The following is a 21,189-nucleotide window of genomic DNA, read 5'->3' on the forward strand; positions in this document are numbered from 1 at the left end:
TTTTCAACACTGAAGCAACGCTACTTGGGGCATGCAGGTTACACCAGGGTCAGCACTTTCATTAGGAGATCCCTGGTCCCCCACCCTCAGCCCACCACCCGTCCCTAGGGGTGCAGCAGAATTGCTTCCAGCAGTAGGTGCAGGCAGCTGCGTGGCATGGGTAAGTGAGACTGGGAACAGCCATTCAGTTCTAGGCAGTGTGAAAAATCAGAGGCAGTTAGGTACGAGTAAAAATATTATAAGTTTCCCTGGTGTCAGCACAGGCCAGTTCTGATTTTAAAAATGAAATATGGCAGCTAATTAATCTAGATCACAGCTTAATCGCCTGTGGTGGGTTTTAAAAAAAACATTTTTGTGTGAATTTAGCACTCATGAAAGTGAGAGGCTGAGATTACTGCATAGACCAAAGCACAGCACGGATAAGCTGTCTCCTGCCGGCTCTGTTCATACTCCTCCGCGACGGCCTGCAGTAGTCACTGCTATTACCTCCGGAGCTTGCTTTTCATACCCTCCTCTGCGGCAGCGTCCACACACCCGGTGTGACACACACCTCCCCAGCTAGTCCACATCTCCTTTTGCAGGGAGTTGCAGAGGTTCAGAGGCACAGAGCACCAGATTTGCAGGTTCACGCCAGGCTGATGTGGGGAATGCCTCTTCCTAGGGCCCAGGCTGCAGTGTGCTACCTGCCGCTAGAGGTGCGGTGAAACACGGTGCTGCCCTGGAAAGTGTGGGGTGAATAGAGAAAAGAAAAGGATCAGCAGAGAAGGCACCAAGGCAGCTATCAGAAAGCCAAGAAGATGACAGATTTGCTAGCTCTTTTCTTTTCCTCAGACCCGCAGCAGGCCGGCACTGGGGAAAAGAAAAACAATCATCTGTCCAATTTTATAGACTGTGAGTGCATTTACGTTTTGTAAAAATTTTGAAAAGATGTGCATGAGTCCTTCGTTGCACATCTCACCCATCATTAGTGAGTTGCTTTCTGCCAGTGTTTTCAGTAGATGTAGGTCTTGCAAAGGGATGTCACAGGCACTGGCTGCGAGAAAATGTCAGCCAGTTGGTTGACTGAAGTGAGGGATGGCATGGGGGAAGGCAGGTGCATGTTTGAAAGACAGGCAAAACAGATGGACCACGCTGAGTGCATGTGATGGATCACAGAAAGGGCCAGGACAACGTTAGAAGAGACTGTCTATTAAATTTTGTGGAATGGCTTTAAAATAATCCATCAGCAAAGTGACAGCTTTCTACTCTGTTCGATCAACTTTTGTAGTAAGAGTATTTACAGTTAGGTTACCTTCTCCTTCCTTTTTCATTCACGCTTATGCTAAAATGTGGTCCTGACTGCTCTTACAGGTTAGCAAAGCTGAGCAAGAGGCAAGCAGTCAAATCTGAAAGGCAGGGCAAGAGCTGGTGTGCTGATGAAAAATTCTTTGCTCTGAGAGCTGGCACTTCAACCTGGCACTGGGGTTGTCTCTGTGTCCCTGGCACCCATCATGGCATTGCAGTATTGGTAATTTGGTGCATACCAATGCTCTGATTAAATTTCAGCTCAGACATTTACATTGTTCCTTATTTTCCCTTATAGTTTCAATAGGACAGGCAATTCTTTTTTCGCTTCTTGAACTCTGGCTATACACTGCAGAAGAGCTGCTGCGTTAGGCTTCAGAGATGGGATGAGTGAAATGATCCCGTAATGTGCATACAATTTTGAGCAGCAGTTTGAAGTCCTTGTGGTTGAAAGATGCTTCATGTTGCTTCTTATTCACTGTAAATCATCATTTTTTAATATATTTTTTACAGTGACCTGAGTGGATAAAAAAGGAACTCTTCCATTTTGTGAAGTAATAACTGTATCCTAGGTGAAATAAAATACAAAGCTAAGAGCTTTAAACAAAATCAGGTTGTTAATATTAATAAAACACAACAGTACTGTCTCGTATCTGTAACCTTCAGCGGTTATACTGACCTATGTAGGAGCAAATACTTGGTGCTTAATTTGAATAAAAACATTATTTCTTATTTTGTCATTTAGATGAATTGACAAGATGAACCAGTCATGTTTACTGAGGGCTTGGGGATAGCGAGGCCAGAGGGCAATAGAGATCTGAAGAATATGGTTCCCATTCAGTCAGCGTTATGACCGGCAAAGAAAGTCCTGTCTCAGCATAGCAGCTGGGGAACAGACATGATTTTCAACTTGAAAACACAGTATTAATGGGTTGTATTTTGTTGTGCAATATTTGATCCATGAGGGCCCCGTGGCCAGGAGCCCGTAAAGCAATTTGAAAAATGTAAGGTATGTGTAACAAGGTAAGAACTCAGGGAAGAGACAAAGAATTCACAGCAATGTGGAATGGGTTGAAGTGAAAAAAAAAAGGGAGAGTTGCACACATCAAAAGGCACTTTAGAATGGTTCGAGATGTGTACACGTCTACTAGGTCAGTAACAAGGAGAATCTGGTTTGTCCTCTTCAATTTACCTTTGTTATTACGCAGCATATATCCCCACAGCATCTCAAATCTTCCTGTTTTGTCTGAGGAAGAAAAACATATACATGAGTTTTTGGAATAACTGTGGTTTGTTCTTGCAAAACAGGGCTTTGAGAACCCTGTGGGCACACAATTAACTTTCATTTTAATTCAGCCCTGTGGGAAGGGGTCAGGGTCTCTCACTCTGTCTCTTTGAAATTGCTTTGTAAAGGAGATGGTTAGTTAGCATCGACTGAGCATCTGCCATTGAAGCTCAGTGAATAATCATCCGATCCTGCTCTGGATTAGAAGAGGAGAGAGAAATCAGACAGGGCTAAACACCAATGATTAGTTAGCTTTCCTGCAGCCTGGGAATACATATGGACTAGGCAGGATCTGTTTGGCTTTTCCAGTTTTAATTTCCGTGATTCTCCGTGAGCTGGTCAAGACAAGGCAACCAGCAATCTTGGGGGGAAAAAGAGCGGACCTGGTAGGTCCTTTTCCTCTTTCTTATTTCTTGTGGAATTTCCCCCCTTTTTGTTTTCCTTCATTTGTGATTTTGGGTCATAGAAAGATGAGAGCATCCCTGAAGATGGCAGCACAGACTCCCCAAACCCTAGCTGCAGTGCTCACAGGGAGCAGAGTTAATGCTTTCTGGCCTGATAGAGGGAACATTTCCCTATTTACTTCCTTACCCTGCAGACTCTCAAGTGGATGTTTCTCCTCTCCAGGACTCTCTTCTGCTGTCTGGTTAGTGTTCACAGTGAGTGGGGATTATCACTAAGACATTTTTTATTTTTTTTTCCCAAGGAAATGCTAAAATTTTAACTTGAGAAAATGGATTTATTTTTTTTTCCTGGCTGTGCTGAAATGAAACAGAGTTGTCCTTGCATAGTTGTAATTTCTGAGAGAAAATGATCTTTAAATAAATGAAACAAAATCAAAGCAAACATACATCACAAAGGAAGAAAAATCATGAAAGCTCTTCAAATGTACTTATAAGTTTTGGAGCAAGTCGACAAGATTTTGCAGATGTGAATGGTGGGGGGTTTTGTTGTTGTTTTTTGTTAAAAAGAGATTGGTTTTTCTGTGGTATTATGTCCCTACTAATAAATGAAGTATATCCATAGCTCTTGGAAGCACACAGTGTAACTCCTGTGATTAAGCTGGTCTCCCACTTTCCATTACTGAAGGAGGCTGGACGGTCTAAAGGTGGGATCAGGATCGAAGCCCAGTTCCCAGCTCTTCTGTAACCTTCCTAGGTGAACTGAGCAAACACTTTGGGTTTCTGATTCTCTCCTCTGACTGTAAATTGTGCATCAAAACGTTTTCTTTCTTTTAATCTGTCTCTGGAACGCAAGTTCTTACAGAAAAAGACAGATCTTTAATACGTAGTACACTGCCTAACGTTTTGCGTCTGTGAAGTTCTTTTGTAATGAGAATAACGCCTTTAATAATACAACCTGCCCTGTCCCAGTCAACATCCCACAAATTAGATTGTTCTCCATTTTTGATTTGGTGGGCAGGAAGTTCCTGAAGATGGGTGCCTTGTTCCGAGACCTTTATGTTGAATTTCTGAATGCTACCTTGACACAGAGGTTTTGGCTGATTGTCAAAGACTTTTTTACCTCTTTTCCAAGTGTGTTCCTATATGTGTATATATAAACTTGCATTGCACATGGCAGTCCTGATTTGCTCACTCAGATATTGGAGATAAGCACATTTTATAGTTCTGGAAAATATCCTCCTCTGAGAGGAGGTCTCTGTGTATTGCATTATGTGCCTAAGCACTAATTTCAGAGACCTTTTTTGCCCTGGCAGCATCTATATCACTCTATCCGTGCCCTGCCTCTATTCATACTCTGCCAAAGTCATAAAGGACAGTGTTTTTCCTTCTTCTCCTGCTTACCTGTTGACTGTCTCCTTTTGAGGCAGATCTGCTGCAGTCTGATCCAGATTGCCTTTGATTTACAGTTATTTGAACTAATTTTTCTGGTTTTCTTTTCTGCCACCTTTTGGAGTCTTCAGAGTGTTAATTTCTCTTCTACCCCTTCTCTCATTGTTCCCATCTTCTTCAGGGTTGGCTCTGTCTCGTTAGTGAAATCTGGGGCTTCCCAGGACTGCATCACATGCCTTTTTGAGCCACTGAAGGTTCGTTTCTCCTCTCACCTTAGCCAGGCCTCCCCCGATCAGCAGTATTGCTTTGCCCCAGATTGGCTGTGTTAAAGCTTTTGAATTCTACCAATGTGAATGCTATGTGCCTCTGCTATTCTGGGGAGCTTAGTAACTTGAAGAAGGCCAATATTGATGGGTTAATTACTTCCCAGGTCAGTAAGTAGGGCAAAGCTACTATTCAGGTTTATGTCCTGGGCAGTTCTGCAGTATCATCCTGTTCTTCGCAAATTTAGGACCCGAGTGGCCAAAGGGTCTGTAAAATGAAGGCTCCAATAAGGAACTTTCTTTGGCACCAGTACCATAGAAGAAGGCTTGTGGATGGCTGACACTGGAAATCTCTGTTCTGGGCATCTTCAAATAGTCTCTGTTCACCATCTATTTGTCTGATGTGCTCTGCAACTGTATGGCCCTGTTAAGACACAAGCAAAGCTTAGTGGTATCCACAGCAGAAATTTTACTTCATTGTTCCCTCCTTCACCACCTAATAGCTGTGATTTCAACACTAACATTGTATCTTCACCTGTCTGGAAACAGTACCTACCTTTATTATGACAGTGTCATTCAGCAGGCTTCCCTCAATTTCCCAGGCAAATGGGACCACACGCCACTGACCCTGAAGTGCAACACTAACTGTATGAAGTGTTTTGACTGGGATTGTAGGAGATCCTTTTCCCTGTGTTGGATTCAGTTCTAGCCATCCTGAAACACTCACTAGAGATAAAATGTGACAGTCTGTTTATGTAATGATACGGAGGGAAAACTGATCTTTGAGAGCTGAGACATCACTGAACATACGAGATGAGAGAACACTTTTTGTCCTTTCACATACAGAGGTCTAGGTTTCTTCAACTCCTCTTTCCTATAGCCAAAAGTTAAAAAAACCTCAGTGATTTCCACCCAAAGATTGTCATCTTGTATAATGGTAGGCTGCAGACTGCAGGCTGCAGTCTGGCCTCCAGGTGAAGTAGATATTACTGGATGTCATGCAGAATGTGCATAGCCCAGCATTGTTAAAGATGTTAGCAAGAATTCAATTTCTTCACAATGCATTTTCCATATGTATGTTCTGTCCCTTGCCCCTCTGCTTTTGAATATTGAGGTTCTGGGGGAAGTGTATGCTGCTCCATGAGGTCTACACACAAAGCAAGAAAGTCGCCCAGTGGGAGGTGCACATGGACAACATAGCTCAAAGCTCCCAAGGCTAGCTGCTTGGTAGCTCTTCTTCCCTTTCTTTCTTTTTCAATGACTGAGTATACAAAAAGGAACTTGAGTTTCAGGTAGGACATGGAGCTGAGTCCTGAATGTGTCCTGGCTATATCTCTGTTGCACTGGAATGTTGAAAACACTTCTGGGGTTATGTGGTTTTTGAAGTTTGAGCCAGATCTGTGTTTGAAAGATACAATGGGTATTTGAAAAATACAGCAACAGTTTGTAAAAGAGAATGAGAAAAGTGTGTATAATGATGCTTCACAGTGCAAGTGAAAACAAACATTATTGAAAAAAGAAAAGCAACAAAGATGATGGAAATATTTGATAAGAGGCCTCTTTTTTGAAGTGAAGTGATGCACCAGTTATCGTTTTGTTTCTTTGCAAATTTCTTTTGCAAATCACCATGGGCTCTATTGACAGGATGGCTTGATGTGGGAGCCAAAGGTACCTGTCACTTTCTCCTTCCCTCTCTCCACAAGCAGTGCATGTTTGGGGTCTTTTCACTTAATATCAGATTTGCACACCACCACTTCCCAAAGTTCAACAGCTAGAAAGGAGAAAAGTAACTCAAAAGTGTCAGCCCTCAGGGTACAGTAGTTGTCACCCACCCCTGGGAGGGCTGTTGTGCCTGTCTTATTTGAGCTAAGGAGAATAAAACAGCACAAAAGCCTGAGGCTCCATCCCAGATGTAGTTCTTCCTAAGCCACAGGGCAGTTTGCTGCCTTTGTATCGCCTCTGGGGTAGCCCTCATGCTTTCCCATCTGAGGAATTTTCCCCTTTCTCCTGGTTGTGTACTTCTGCTACCCAGGGTACATTCCTGGAAGAACACTGCCTGTGACACACCAGATCAATGGGCGCAGACCCAAGACCCCTCTCCCAGGGATCAATATGATGTTGGAGTATGATGCTGGGGCTGGCATTGCCTACTCCTTTCAGGTCTGGCATTGATTAGCTGCAGCCTGCAAATAGAAGTGGAGCAGTAATGCTCTGCAACCTCGATAACCCATCCCCAGGAGCCTGCCAGAGTCAAGGGGCTCCTTGCTGCCACCACAGCCAATAGACCCATTTCATTAGGCTGGAAAGGTTAATTGCATTGAAAACTGGCATCATCCTCAGCACGTGATCATTGTAAAACTCCACAGTGGTGCGAGGCCTGAAGCTGTCTCAGGGCAAGTGGAGCTCATCTGAGCTCTGAGAAATTTTGCTCAGCAAGGCTTCTGTGTTGGGCAGTTAGACCCCGTATCTGCCACAGTTCTCTTGCTGAGGTCCCCTTACTTTGTTTAACGGAGGAAGCTGGTGAGCGTGTGACTGATAGGGGTGGTGGTTGTGGTCAGAAGGGCACTTGTTGGTTTTATACAGCCTTTAGACTACATCCTGCATGCATGCATGCAGTACATGTGGAGGAGCAGCTCATACAAACTATAGGTCTTACTCTGAGCCATGCAGATGAAGAAGGAGCGTAGCAGGCTGGGAGTCGTGGTCTGCACTGAAAAGGCACCTACGATTCTCTCTGTTCTGTGCTAACAGTGAGCAGAGCTCACGTTCTAGAAATTGTTGCTGCAGCCCCTTAAAAGCTATAGTTGGGATCTTCTCTGCTGCAGGAGGCCACTTGTGTCCTTCCAAGCTCTAGGAATTATCACCTGTCTGAAAATCAAGGGGAAGGCTCCCTTGGCTGAAGGTTGGCCCTGTGAAAGTTCAAGTGGTTTCTTCTAGTGCATTGTTAGGCTTGTGTGTATGTTAGCTAGTTGTCAGTTAGAGAAACATATTTTGTAATTGATGTATTTTTGTCAGGATTTTCAGGGGAGTCTGCTTCATGTGCAGAATGTCACAATTCAATTTGCAAACCAGAGTTTCAGAAATTAAGAACATTCTGACCATCTGAGAACTTTTGAGGATCTAAGCAGCATATTTCCTCATAGATAAAGAGGAATTTCAATTTTTGAAGTGTTTTTTGTTAAGACACAGATCTCCTCTTGTCCTTTTGTTAGAAATGGCATCTTAGAAAGCAAGTAGTTATAAAGACTGATGTTGGGTTCTGAGATCTGGCTTTCTAATGTGTGTGAAACAGTTTGAGGTGCTTTTGCTGAAAATATTAAAACAGAGCAGAAGATTGCTCGCCAATCTGACACAGAAGACCTTGCAAAATCAGAATCCTCACAGATATCTTTATTCTCTGGTTGTTGATGATTGAGCAATAATGGGGCTATTAAATCATCAATTGCAGCTTCTTTTATAAACTCTTTTCTGCCTCCTCTTCATAGTAACCTCCTGTGGGCAATCTTACCTAACATTTTTTTTCTTAAATTTGCTTGCTCTTCTTTTCCTGGGTGCCATGTTTCAAATCAGAACATTGGTTTCAGAGGGGGAAGTGCCACAGATGAGCACTTCTGCTGCTAAACAGAGAGACATTAGGACAGAAGAATGTGAAGATGTCAGGTGTGCGCAGCTGCTACTTTCTAAAGGGAGCCCTTTACCATACACTCAGTTACATTTGTGTCAGGATGCAGCTGTTGTGGCATCCCAGTTATATGTGCCACGCACCAGGGCAGTGCCTATCTTCTTGTGTGTGACTGGCAGGGCATGTGTGTTGAAGTAGGACCTCCCCTTGAATGTGGCCAGTATCTGATCATTCACCTTGCCCACTTCTTATAGATTCATGGGACAGGCCTAAAAGGGTTCACATGTTCTCATTATGTCTAATTCCTAACACACAGCAGGGCTCTGTAGCTCCCCTGTCTCCTCTGCCCTCAATGCAGGGAGCTTCTGCTGCAGCTTGACAGGAAGCAAATGAAAGAAAGGACTTAAAGGTCTGAAGGAGGAAGACAAGAGAGGAGGAGAGGAGGAAACGTCTCAGGTTCAGGAGATCTGTTTTGTGTTTTGAGGTGCTCTTCCAATGTGCATGGGGTTTTTGGTGGAAAGGGCACAGCAAAGAGCTTTCTCTTTAATACAGTGTGCATTTTATCTCCGCAGACTTCTTGCAGACTTAGTTTAAAGATCTTAGCTCAATACCATTAGTGTATCTCTGCTGAAGGCCCTTTATAAAATTGATTAGAAAGTGGGCTTTTGCATGTGTGTGTGTGGGCTCTAATCTGATTTGAGTCCAAGATGGTATCTTTAATTCAGTGCATCGCGGCAACTAACTCACGAACTTCACCGAGAGTCAGAGCCCCTAATTTAGTTTGAGAATACATTAGCAAAACAAGCTCAGAAGGCCCCTTTTCGGGGAGAGGGGGAGGTGGTGTCTTGAAGGGGGCCTTGTGGGAGGATGGGAAGAATTGACTTGACAGAGAAGAGTCGTGGATTTAAACAAGATCCTGGGCATGATATTCCTGCAGTGGTTCCCAGGAAAAAAAAGGAGGAAAGAGAGAAGATTGATTGATTGCTGGCCTTGCACAAACCATGGAGAACAAAGTGAACCTCAAAGCAGGCTTAACCCTTTCTTCCCACACAAATGGAGAGAACTCGAGGTGCTGTTTATCCATAACTGTTTTTCTTCTTCCCGTTCCTTCATCCTGCTCTGTGGGCTGGTGCCTAAAGCAGACTCTAACATTGCAGAAGTAATAGTATGCTTTCTCCCTGGTGGATGATCCACACTACCAAAACTTTTCAGGACTGATCCAACTCAAAGCAAAATATTAAACCACGTCTCCTTCTTTCCTCCTCACTTCCTGAAACAGAAAAAAAAAATTGTTAGAAAGAAATAAAGAGACCAATACAGCTAGTGTTTGCGGTGGGACAGTGAAAGCAGTGTTTTGCTGCAGGTGATATGTAAAAGCCTACCCTGGGGATCATTAGAGTTAGCAGAGTAGATATGTACATACATTGCCTGTCTTATAGCTAACCTTCACTTTTCAGATCCCCTATTCCTGTATGATATGTATTGAGAGTTGTGTAGCATTCTGTATGATCCAACAGTTACGGGGTGGGGGGAGAATGTCTCCAGATTCCCCCCGGCCCCTTTTAAATAAAGGATTATTTTAATGTAAGAAATTGTTAAAGTAAATGGGGGAATAACTCATCTTAGGTTCTGTTGGGTGCTATAGAAATGCCCAAGATAGAAGTAAATATTTAATTTGAAAATGCAGTTAGTAAGCTGTTAAACACAAAATGAGTGCTGTGTTAATTCAGTTTTATGGCTGAGGTCTTGCACACGTGGATGTCAGAAAACTCGTAAGTTTTGCCTCCTTCAGGAGCAGTATTGCATTCCCCTTGCAGCTGGGTAGTATTCCCAGTTGCCAGGAGTATAGCATTCTAGGTTTTGCTGCCTAAATTTTGTAAATTGGTACAATTCCATTTATTGCAAGGAACCCTTACTGGTTTATACTCAGTTTGGCCATTAATATAATGTCTGACTTACATTTTCAAATGCAGGCTCCTAAATCATGTTTGCAAAGTACTTACAAGATGCACATATGATTGCATAGACAAAGCACTCATGGACACAAATGACTAATATAGTTGCACCTATGTATTTATGGATGAAGTTGGCTGAGACATTGTTTTTGTAGTAGAAGTGTGTGTTTTGTAATTGCAATTCAGTGTTTGTGTTTGAGAATATGACTGTGCAATGCCACATTATGGTCATTTTAGTCAGAGTAACATCAAATTTTCTGACTGGAGTATATTGCAAAATGTTTGGTGTAGCTGTCCTTTGTGATATATATTTCCATTCCATTGCTTGTGTATAAAATCAGCCAAGACCACAGCTGCACAGAGGGCTCAACACATTCAGAGAAAATCTGAGCCCCTTCCTCTCAAGCAGTGCATTTTGGAAGAGGGAGCTTACTATACTTTCAGGAATGAGGAGTCACAAAAACAGATACCTCAGAAATGTACAGCTTTGGCAGTAGGTCTTACTACTGTCATTTGGATGTACAACAGGATATACGACTTTATTCAAATGCCTAAGCGCAGTCACCTTCCAATAATTATTTTTGTTAGCTTTCATGCCCTGCAGATAGTATACCATATGCTTAGTTGAGGTTCCTTTTTCCACCTTCTCTGATGAACTGCTGAGGTCAGCAATTTTATTTCAGTAGCTTTCTCTGATGAACTTTATTTCTACACCAGTCTCCCCATCCAGACAACACTGCAGTGCAGAGAAATAATCCAATTTTACTTGATTATTAATAATTACTCTCAGCTGCTATTTTTTCAGTTGATTGATTAGAATAAACACTGCTGTGACGGGATACACCAGAATCCATAACTCCCCTTCCTTCTCTACTGCTACTTCAGCTCCTGCTTCTCCAGGCACAATGTGAAGTGAGGGGTTGTAATGCAGAGTGGCTTTTTTAAATGTGCCATTTTGCTGGTTTTTAACCAGCTGTGACCAAAATTCATTTATCTGGATCGGTGGATGTCCACAAGCCCTGAATAATGTCTCTGGTTTGCAAGCCAGTGCTTTTGCTAAACAGATAGGTTTTCCCCTGTTCAGGGTTGAAGCCGGACAAAACAACTTCAATCTTTGTTTTAGTCTTCCAGACTGATCGAAGACTACAGGTTGCAGGACATGTGCTTCATATTTACAACCTTGTCCCATGTCTGACTGGTTGTGTATCCCTCCAGCAGGGTTTCAGGCCATCAGTTGCTTTGGAGTGATCTCACGTTCTAGTTGTATGAGGGTTTTGCTGTACCAAATTTGACAGTTTCTTTTTAATATTTGGAAGGAGCATATCAAAAAGCGCTCTCTCAACAACTCATGGCCTGAAACTCTATCCAGCAGTTCTGCAGAGACAGAGGAACTTTAAAGCGTTTGCAGATTTATCAGGAACTTAAACACCTCAGCTAAATTATGCACAAAAAAATAGGAGAATGAACATTGATGTTCATGTTTGCCCCAGCTTTGTGCACGGTCAGGAACAATCTCTCTCAGTGCTGCAATCCAGTGTCCGTGACTCCCTTGCTGATCCAGCCTATTTTGGACCAGATTTGCTTTGAATGCCAAGTGGTGAGCAGCGCTGCAGCCAGTACCTCAGGAAATCAGAACAGGCAGTTCAGGTGTAGCTGGGATGAGCAGTAATTTTCCTACAAAGTAGCTGCTGTTAACCCTGTGGACTGGAATTCTTTTTGGGGAGGTGGTCGGTGCAGCTAATTGTAGCAGCTTTCATTTGCAGCTTGCGTTCCTTAAATTCATCCTGTTTTGAGAATAATGCTATTTCCAGGGTGGGAAGGTGGGAAGTGAGAAAATTGCTTGAACATGGACAGAATTTACCTCCTCTTTGCAAGCAGGATAGTTGTCAGAGGTACCTAGAGCTTGGGCTGTTTATCTACTTAGGATGAATCTAAGGAAATAAATGAATCCCTATTAGAGAGATCTTTTTAGGGATCCTGGTGTTGCTGAATTTCCTCTCTGGAGTGGGTGAAGTGCACAGGGTGGACAAGCCTGTCACAGCTGGCAGAAAAGTGGCTTCTGAGGGATGCTCAGGCCAGTGAATGTCATCTGGAGATGGAGATGTGCGAATGGATTCACTGTACCCCATGATTTGCAATGGTTGGGCAAGGCCATCAATCGGTGCAGTGTGACTGGCAGGAGAAGAGTGTTCATTAGTGTAAGTGGGGATATCTGAGAAAGCCCTCTACTGCAAAAGATTTGCTCATCTTGCTTTCCTTCCAAGGAACATTTGAAATAAAAGTGTTTGAAGAAGGAGTAGTTTAACACTAGAAGACAAGTCTCCAGAAACCCAGTGAAGGGCATGGGATAGCTGCAGTGTTCAACATTCAGATGACTCTTCAGATCCTGAGGTCCAGTTCCTGTTCAGATGAGTAGAAATCACGATTTCATTTCAGTGGTAGATGAATTAAGGCTTAAATAAAGAGATAGGATCCTGTCCTAACTGCTTGTGATTTATTTCCACTATAGCTACAAAATGCTGGGTGGGGTTCAGGTAGCAGGTAAGATATTTATACTCAATTCCAACAATTTTTCCTCAGTAGGTCATAAAATGAAGTATTGTTTTGTGGCTCACAGAGGTGCTAAGAAGTAGCACTTCTTGCTATGAGTGAATGAGAAAGAAGTTTCATTCAAGCTCTCATCAAAGTGGATAAAATGTCCAGGTCAATTTTTGTAAATTGATAGGGAGCCAGGGTTTCGGAGCTTCTGATCACATGCCAGCAGTGATTTCATTGTGATGCAGAAGGAATGGGGTAGAGCTTAAATGGCACCAGATGGAAAAGCAAAACTGGGTTTCTCCAGCAGCATTCAGCTTTCGAAAGAGAGGAGTTGATTTTTGGCTGCAAGATGCTCCTTGACACATGGTTAATCCCTACTGTGTAAAAGGACTGAATAATACAGAATGACCATTTTATATGAGTCAATGGCAGAGCTTCCATGGTACCCTTGAATTTCCAGAACTTTTATGCTCCAGCTTTTCAAATGATTTAGATGTAGTTTATTTGCCAGTATCTGTCTCTCTATGTTGCCTGGCTAAAGAAAATAGCACGAAGTGTCAAAAAGTTTCTGTGTACATTAGAACATACAAGTTTCTGAATGCGTGTAGAGAACAGAGACCTGCTGAGTGAAGCACAAGCAGAGGGCTGTGTGGAAGGTACAGGGAGTGGAGCTGCATGAAAATTAGAATCCCGTTTCTTAGGTTATTTTTTTTGTTTCAAAATATTATTTCATTTCAAATCTGGCCACAACCTGCAGTTTTAAGCAGAGTGGAAATTGCAATGAAGTTTATTTTGAGGAAGCTTCCAATATTTTGTTTCATTACGTTCTTGAAACAGTGCACGCTTGGTCAGTCAAAGAACACATGAGGCAGCACATGACAGGCTAAACAAAGTGCTAGGAACAAAGCAAAATTAAACATCTCATTTTCTTTAGTGTTGTTTTGGAAATCTTACAGTACGAAACATTGCCAAAATTGACCTAGTTCTGTAATGAAACAGAATAGCATTTTTTAACAAAATTAATTTTTGATAAAAAAACTTGTAGTGAAGTGTAACTGAAGGAGAATGGAAAAATGGGTTGTATGATGGTGTGGTCAGGAGGCAGTTGGGGTGTGAAATAGCATCTAGGAAGGTGGAGATAGGATTAGGCAGTTTTAGAGATAAGGTTATTGTGTAGACTGGATCACAGGGGACTGGGCTTAAACTACAGTCAGATGTAGGAGGAGGTCAGAATTGGTCTGTATAATACAGACAGATTTGAGAAGCCGATGTTTTCCTCTGCCTAACTTGCATGCAGGAAAACACGAACTATTCACACTACTTAGGCAAATCGCTGAGCTGCAGTGCTGAAGAAAGAGGTTCAAATTCTGCCAATAATCTGGGGCAGAGGCCATCAGGTGGGCACAGGGCTTATCTGTCCATCCTCCTGTTTAGCACACACATCTGCACGCTCCTTCTTTTGATCGTCGTTGCTGATTAACTCTCACGATGTTCCTGAGAGGTAGGTCGTTCAGGACTACATCCCTGCTTTTCAGTTGGGGAAGCAGTGTCTTGGAGAGCTGCAATGACTTGCTGAAGTCTATGAGAAGATTAGTATTGAGGCTGGAATTAGACTTTGAGACATTTTGGCTGCATTTTAAGGGCTCAGTACATTGTACTTCACTGCCCCATGTCAAAAGCACAGAGCTAATCACTAGGAGTCATAACACGTATACGGGTCTTTAGGCTGCGTTTGGAGCATGCATGCCTAGTGGCTGGGGAGAGATGTGATCTAGGTGTAGAACGGTTCTCAGAAACTCTGCTCCCAGAGAAAAGGACCACCTGAAAGGATGGGCAGAGAGACAGGTCTGAGAGAGCAAGGTCTGCAGCACAGACCTGGCCAGAGAGAGACGAGTGTGGGACACAGGCTGAGTTTGCCAAGGGCAGAGGGAACTGGGAGTCTGGGCACACAGAGCAGATGAAGTGTGTGTGTGTGGAGCTATAGATCCTGTCTTTCTGCATCACATTGATCTCATTCAGTGTGTTATACTTAGCATTTCATTTATATAATGTCAGGGTGTTACACGGGTTTGTTTATTTTTAACTCATGAATGACTGGCAGTTTCAGTCTGGATACTGTCTGGTAATGAAATGGGAGAAAATTGTCTGGATCTGGCAAAAGATCTTTGTCAAAGGGTCTCTGGAAATTGAGAGAAATGCATTTTCTTGACTATTTATATTACCTTGTTACCTGAGAGCTAAATCCACAGACACACTATGCAGGGGGTGGTGAAAGCACTGACCACCATTTGCATGCATTGGTAAATGGTTGTGTCATTTACTTATACATGTTACATTCCATTTAGGAATTAAGGCAGGAAAAATAAAAGGGGCCAAGGTGCATTCCACATCACACAGTAGGAGTCTGCTGCAAAACCAGCCACCTGGTGAAGTACATCACGTGACCAGAAGAGCTTGGGACTAGAAGCTCTTCAGAAGACATTTAGTCATGTCTGACCTCACTGCTGGTAGCCACTCATGAACTTTCTATTTGTGTTGTGTTTCCCACTGTAGACAGGGTTTGAGTGAAACCAGTTTGGGGATTTGGCAAAGGATTCCCTGATGTAAACAGAGTGCTGCATCAGTAGAGACCAACACCTGCCAAAGATCCATCTCTTACCCACACCTCTGGATGCCCCTTTCTTGCTGTACCACCACCAGATTCTCCAAAGGCAGTCACGTTTCTTGCTATGCTGAAGAATCCAGCAAGGACTAAGAGGGTTTCCTCCCTGCAGGTTTACACACAGCATCCTACATCAGCTCTAGGACCTACTGAACCCCAGTAGAGCTAGGCTGCAGAATTTGCTTTAGAAATGACCCTGTTTGCCCTGATGGATTTGCAGTGCTCACTGCTGGCTTGTCACCAGACATTGATTTCCATTTCCCATTGCTCTGAACTCTTGTATGGCTCACATACAGTGAGCTCAGTCTGTCTGCTATGAGCTGCCTGGGTTGTCCATTGGAGTGAATGTCTTTAGCTTCCAAGACTTCCCACCCTCATAATATTTGGCAAAGCTGTGTTGTAAATGGATTTGTGCTTCTGCCTATCCCTACCGCTTGTCCAGGTTGCTCACACCTTCTGTTCTGCACACGTCTGTTCCCCTTCAGCCCAGTACTGTCTGTCCATCTCCTTCTCTTTCTGTGCATCTAATGGAGGTTGGTAATCCCGTTAGGTGCTTGCAGCAGGCGCTGCCGAATTTGCTTGCAAACGCCTGTGCCAGGTCGAGTGTCATTGCCAGCAGCGCTCTTGGCGGGATGAAGGTTGCATTAGTGAACAGTAATTGAAATGCAAAATAACATTTTGATCGAGCGAGCAGGCTGTTTATTTATCAGATCAATAGCCAAAATGCCCCATCTGGAGAAGTCAGCGTGATAATAAGTGATGGCATTCCAAGGGCAAAGGGAACAAGCACAGCAGGGAGGACACGGCAGCAGGGTGGGCTGGGCTGGGTCACTCCGGGCCGTCGGTTGCAGAAACTTGCTTCTTTTGGGGTCCCTTCTTTGAAGAGGGCAGCCCCCCTCCTAGTAGTATCTGCAAAGGGTTCCAGACCTCTGGACAGAGAACAAACAGTTCTTAAATACAAGATCAGACAGAGTGCAGAAAAATCATGTAGGTCTTCTCCTTCTCATGCTCTAGTAGACACAGAGCTGTGACTGAAGGTGCAGACTGCTGATGATGTGGCTCAGTTAGGCAGAGCTTTTTTGATTGTTTGTTTTTGCTTTAGTGCATTACATTTGCTATAAAGGTCTGAACACTCACAGTGATGGTCTGGAAATATGAAGTCATAGTTTGGCTTCTATAGTGAAGCTGCTGGAACTTTGTCTAGGTGCATCCACATAATGAGGAAAGGAGAGACGTGGGAGGGTGCGTGTGAGGAAGGGATTTGTGTGTATTTGCACAATAAATTTATTATATGTCTGCATACCTACTGTACACAGATGCCCTACAGAACAAAGCTGTGTAACTTTTAAGCCTATCTCAGGAAGGTAGAAGCAGCTGTGTATCTTCTTTGTGGGTGCCTGACTGCCCGTCTGTCTGCTTTGCTGTGTCTGGCTGTTGGCTTCTGCTTGTCCATGAGTGGGGATGCTAAAGACAGAGAACAGGAAGTGAAACTGAGGTTTGAAGATCTTGCAAGCTTGCGGTTTTTGTTTCACATCCCAAAATAATAACAGGGAAAAGTGAATACTTCCTGGGATGAGGAGATAATCTATTCACCATGACAGAAAGGAATGTTTTTGTGAGTTTTCTTTAATCGCATTTAGTTACATTTTCAAACAGCGATGCCAATTTGGGAGAAGTGCTGGGGAAAATGATGTGCTTGTTCTGTCACACAGTTTTCTGTCTAAAGAGTGGGGTTTTGGCCATGGTCTCCTACTCATCTCTTGGTTCAGGCAGGTAAGAAAGGACACCGTGGGGCCTCAGGTAGAGCTTGGCTTGAGTGGACTGGAAGCTATTTTGTCAGTCCAAGGAAATGGGGACAAACAGTCTGGAAGATGGATGAATGAGGTGGATTTAGAACAAGTCATTAAGGTTTGAAGCTGGAATTTGGGTCAGCTACAATGGGCTACTTAATATATGCAGTGTGTGGTAAGAGATGTGCTAAATACCTACCAAAGGTAGGGTTTTAAAGACTCAGCAAAACTGAACCTTGAGGTTATCTTAAATAGGTAGCTAGAGACAATCCTGTATGTTACAACAGTCTAAAGTATGCAGAAGGAAACTGGATGTTTCCACGTATCACCTATTCTCTTCAAACCTGTGGTGTTCATTAGCTTGAGGAGCCTGGTCTACAGTTACCTGTGTCAAGTACTCCCTTTCTCTGCTTGTTCAAGTGCTGTATCTCAGTCTCACTGTGTAGCACAGGTTTCTTGTCTGCCCTTGACCCCATGCAGTTCTCCTCTTGTGCCTCTGTCCTCATTGACAGCACAACTCTCTCCCACTTCCACACTTTTCCAGTGGTTTTGAGACATCTACCCTATGCCAGATCCAGTGTTTGCTCTCACACTGTTATCTTGCTTTGCTATCATATCATCTTAGAAATACTTTCCAGAGAGTCAGGGATAAAAAGGATTTCAAACTGAAAAGCACTAATTGCCCATTGTTATTTCTATGATGTAATTTATGTGGAACTAATTTCAGTCAGTTTTTCAGGATCTGTATGATTTTGAGTAATGTTTCTCATGATGAGGCACTTAATTATAAATTTCTCTGAGAGCTACAGGTGGAATCTAGGCAAAGCCCATCTATTCTGTCCTAATTGTCTTGGCAAGGGTGAGAGAAGGAGGTAGAGTCCCACTACAACTGTAAGTTTTGAAGTGTAAGAAACAGAAACCCTCAAAAAAAATTAACAGATCAATCTCAATTCCTAAATACGTCCAGGTTGGAGAACACACAAGTTCAGATTTTGTCTGAATAAACCTAGAGTCCCCTTTCAGTAAACTAGTATTCATAAAGAAATGTTAATTCTTAAGTCTTTTTTCACATTTGTTGCTAGGATGATGTCCTTGATTTGTAAGTATCTCCCATCCTAACTCCTTCCTCAAACACTTAGAGGAATTAAGCAATACCTCTGGGTCTCTCTTTTTTTTTCCTGGCATTGTTCATCATGAATTGCAGGCAAGGTTGAAGGGAGGGGTGCATTCAATGGATATCTTGAAATGCAAGGAAGTGCAGGTTGAAGAATTTGCACTGGTGGCAATTTTCTCTCAGAAATGCTAAGAGGGCACTGAGTGAAAGAAAGGGTCGATGTGAGATGAGATCAGGGATCAGGCTGGGATGCAAAAATAAATGTGATATGAATGGCAGTACTGGAGATTTTCCTTTCCTTGCCCAGCTGAAAAGGTGGAAGCAAAATTCTGACATACAAGTATTTCAGAAACTTTACTGAACATGTTGTTGTATGGGTCTCATTCACAAGTGTCTGAAGGACACTGAAGGTACGAAGAGAGATACAGATTGTAAGTGCCCTAGATAGGCAGAGTATAAAGAAAGACATTCAAGAGGAAATGAAGGTCTAGCTGAGCATTTCAACAGGGATTGAGTTGCAGCTTTGCTGTATGCAGGCAAAATTGTTGAACAGGTGTGAGCAGTCTTCCAGATGCAGAAATAGTGGGGAAGAAGTGGAAATGTGAAACACAGAGTGATAACATGGCGAGAAAAAGGGTGCAGGTAAAATTTGGATACGTAGTGAACAGCAAGTCAATCCTGGTCCGTGTGTTGCTGTGATATCAACAGTAAGTATAAGCAAGAAGCATTTGCTGAAGTGCTGAAGCAATTTACTCTGGAGGGAGTGCCATTAGTACACCAGAGGGCAAGGTACAGTCAAAAGGTGATGCGTTAATAAGAGAGTGAACTGATAATATATGTCACACCTCCAGATTAATTGTTGCTTCATCTGTGTAATACTTCTTACCATTTACTAACAAGAGTGTCATCCTAAGGGTGAAGAGAAATTACAAGAATGGGGAGAGGGATGAAGTCTAGTAGGAAATCCATAATGTCTTCTGGCCATGAGAAGCCTTTTTTATGTATTAAGCAGCCTCCAGACAGTTTGCGGTGGCAGCTTTGATCAGCGTGAGCTAACTTGGGCTAGAGAAGATCTACTGATATGTAACTGGGCTCTGGTTATGCAATGGGTCAAAGGGATAAAATGTCTCCTGGGCATTAGACAAGCAAATGCTATTTGTGTAAGAGCCCGAATATGAGCACTTGCTGTCTCCATCTCCTTAGCTTGCAGAAGAGCCCAGCTTGGGCCTACATCTCCCCTATGGTGCAAGGAATATGTTCCTCCAGTCTACATAGGAGAGATGGACTCATCCAGCGACACACTTCAGCCTAAACCACAACAATCTCATACAATCCAGTTTTCTTCATGAATACCAGGGGAACTGACCCCTGGAGACAGGTCTCTAGATAGGCTTTTGCAGCTGGGGAGCTGTGGGACTTTGCTGGCTTCCTTACATATTTTCATTTTAGCTTCTTCAGCCTCCTCACTCAAAAGTTCTTCTCCTGACCCACCGTCAAATTATAAAGCAAATTAAAAAAATAAATCTATATCTCTCTTCAGAGCAAGGGTGAAAGGCAGGCCAAGTGTGATGCATTTTTACGAAATAAGCCAGGTCCAGATGCCCAGCAAAGCCAAAGGCAACATAAAATGGTTATAATTGGAATTAGGATGGTGTAGCTCTTTTAGAATGAACTGCTTACAGTTGGACCTTGTTACAACCTGGCAGTCCAGGTTTGTGAACTACATGTTGGTATTCATCCTATGGAAAGTCACACAATGCTTCCCACTCCAAATTATAGAGCAAGCTCATGAGCCTTTTGCTAAGCTATGGTTTATGTTTGTTCCAAAGACAAGTATGTAGTATTTGTGTGGGTGTATTATGGACAAATGCCTTGCAAACAGGCTGTCTGGGGCTTGCCATACTCTACAGAATAGAAGTATAACCCACAGAAGCCAAAGGGAGCTGCCACTAGCAAACATAACAGAACTCTTCTAAATCATATCTGCACTCCCGAGAAAAATGTTTAGATTTATCTGAGGTTTTGACTCTCTTGTCCTTTATAGCAATGCAAAATACTGTGATTTAAACAAACAAAAAAAATATCCTAAAGCTTATGCACTGTTAACTAGGTGATTAATGTTCATGATCGTGCCCATCATACATTTACTACCCAAGCTCTTGCCTGTCCCCAGAGAGAAATGAAGTTTGCCCTGGGACTGGGATATGTTCCTGTGTGATAGAATAAGCCCAGAAAAGCTTCCTTGACTGTGGCTCGTATGGCCGAGTTATCTACAGTTATCCACTGTACAGGAGTAAAGTGGCATATTGGCAGATCCCATTATTCTTGGACTATTGTGTAGAGAAGAGCTGTCAGTAAAGATGAGGAGTCTCTAGATGATGTCTTTCTCATCTGAAGTCCACACTGAGTAGATGAGCAGGAGAAACCAGTGGGTGTGCTGCCCCCTTGCCTCCCTCGCAGCATGGTGGAGGAGAGGTGGGGATGGGAGCACGTGTGTGAGCTGTCCATGGTAAGTGCGGGTCGCTCAACAGGTGTGGGCATCTCAGCTCCATGACATTAACTCTTTGCATATGTGACCTAAAATTACACTGGCTGTTATTGCAGCTGTCACATCTAGCCTTCCCCTTGGAAAACATTATTTATTTCTGTCTCCTGTATCAAAAAAAAAAAAAAAACTGACAAAATTGGGTATGTTACTGGAGTGGCGGCCAGTGTTTGAGAAGTTGATCGATATTGTTTTCAGCCAGCTGTGGGTTGCAAAGCTCTCTCTTGTGGTCCACAACGGACACAAAGTCTGTGTTGCCCAAATGGCATCATGGCATGATACGCAGATCTCATTTACACATGCAGCACAGGTTTATGTCATCTGGGCTGACAAATACT

At 43.1% G+C, this 21,189-nt stretch overlaps 1 protein-coding gene across 1 annotated transcript in view; it reads left to right on the forward strand.

Moving 5' to 3' along the window:
• The window catches only part of ESRRB (estrogen-related receptor beta), a 108,233-nt gene that overhangs the window by 32,895 nt on the left and 54,149 nt on the right, over window positions 1-21,189 (forward strand). The gene's annotated exons all lie outside the window — the stretch shown is intronic.

Source organism: Charadrius vociferus, unplaced genomic scaffold (assembly GCF_000708025.1).
Source record: "Charadrius vociferus isolate BGI_N301 unplaced genomic scaffold, ASM70802v2 scaffold14, whole genome shotgun sequence".
NCBI lineage: Eukaryota > Metazoa > Chordata > Aves > Charadriiformes > Charadriidae > Charadrius > Charadrius vociferus.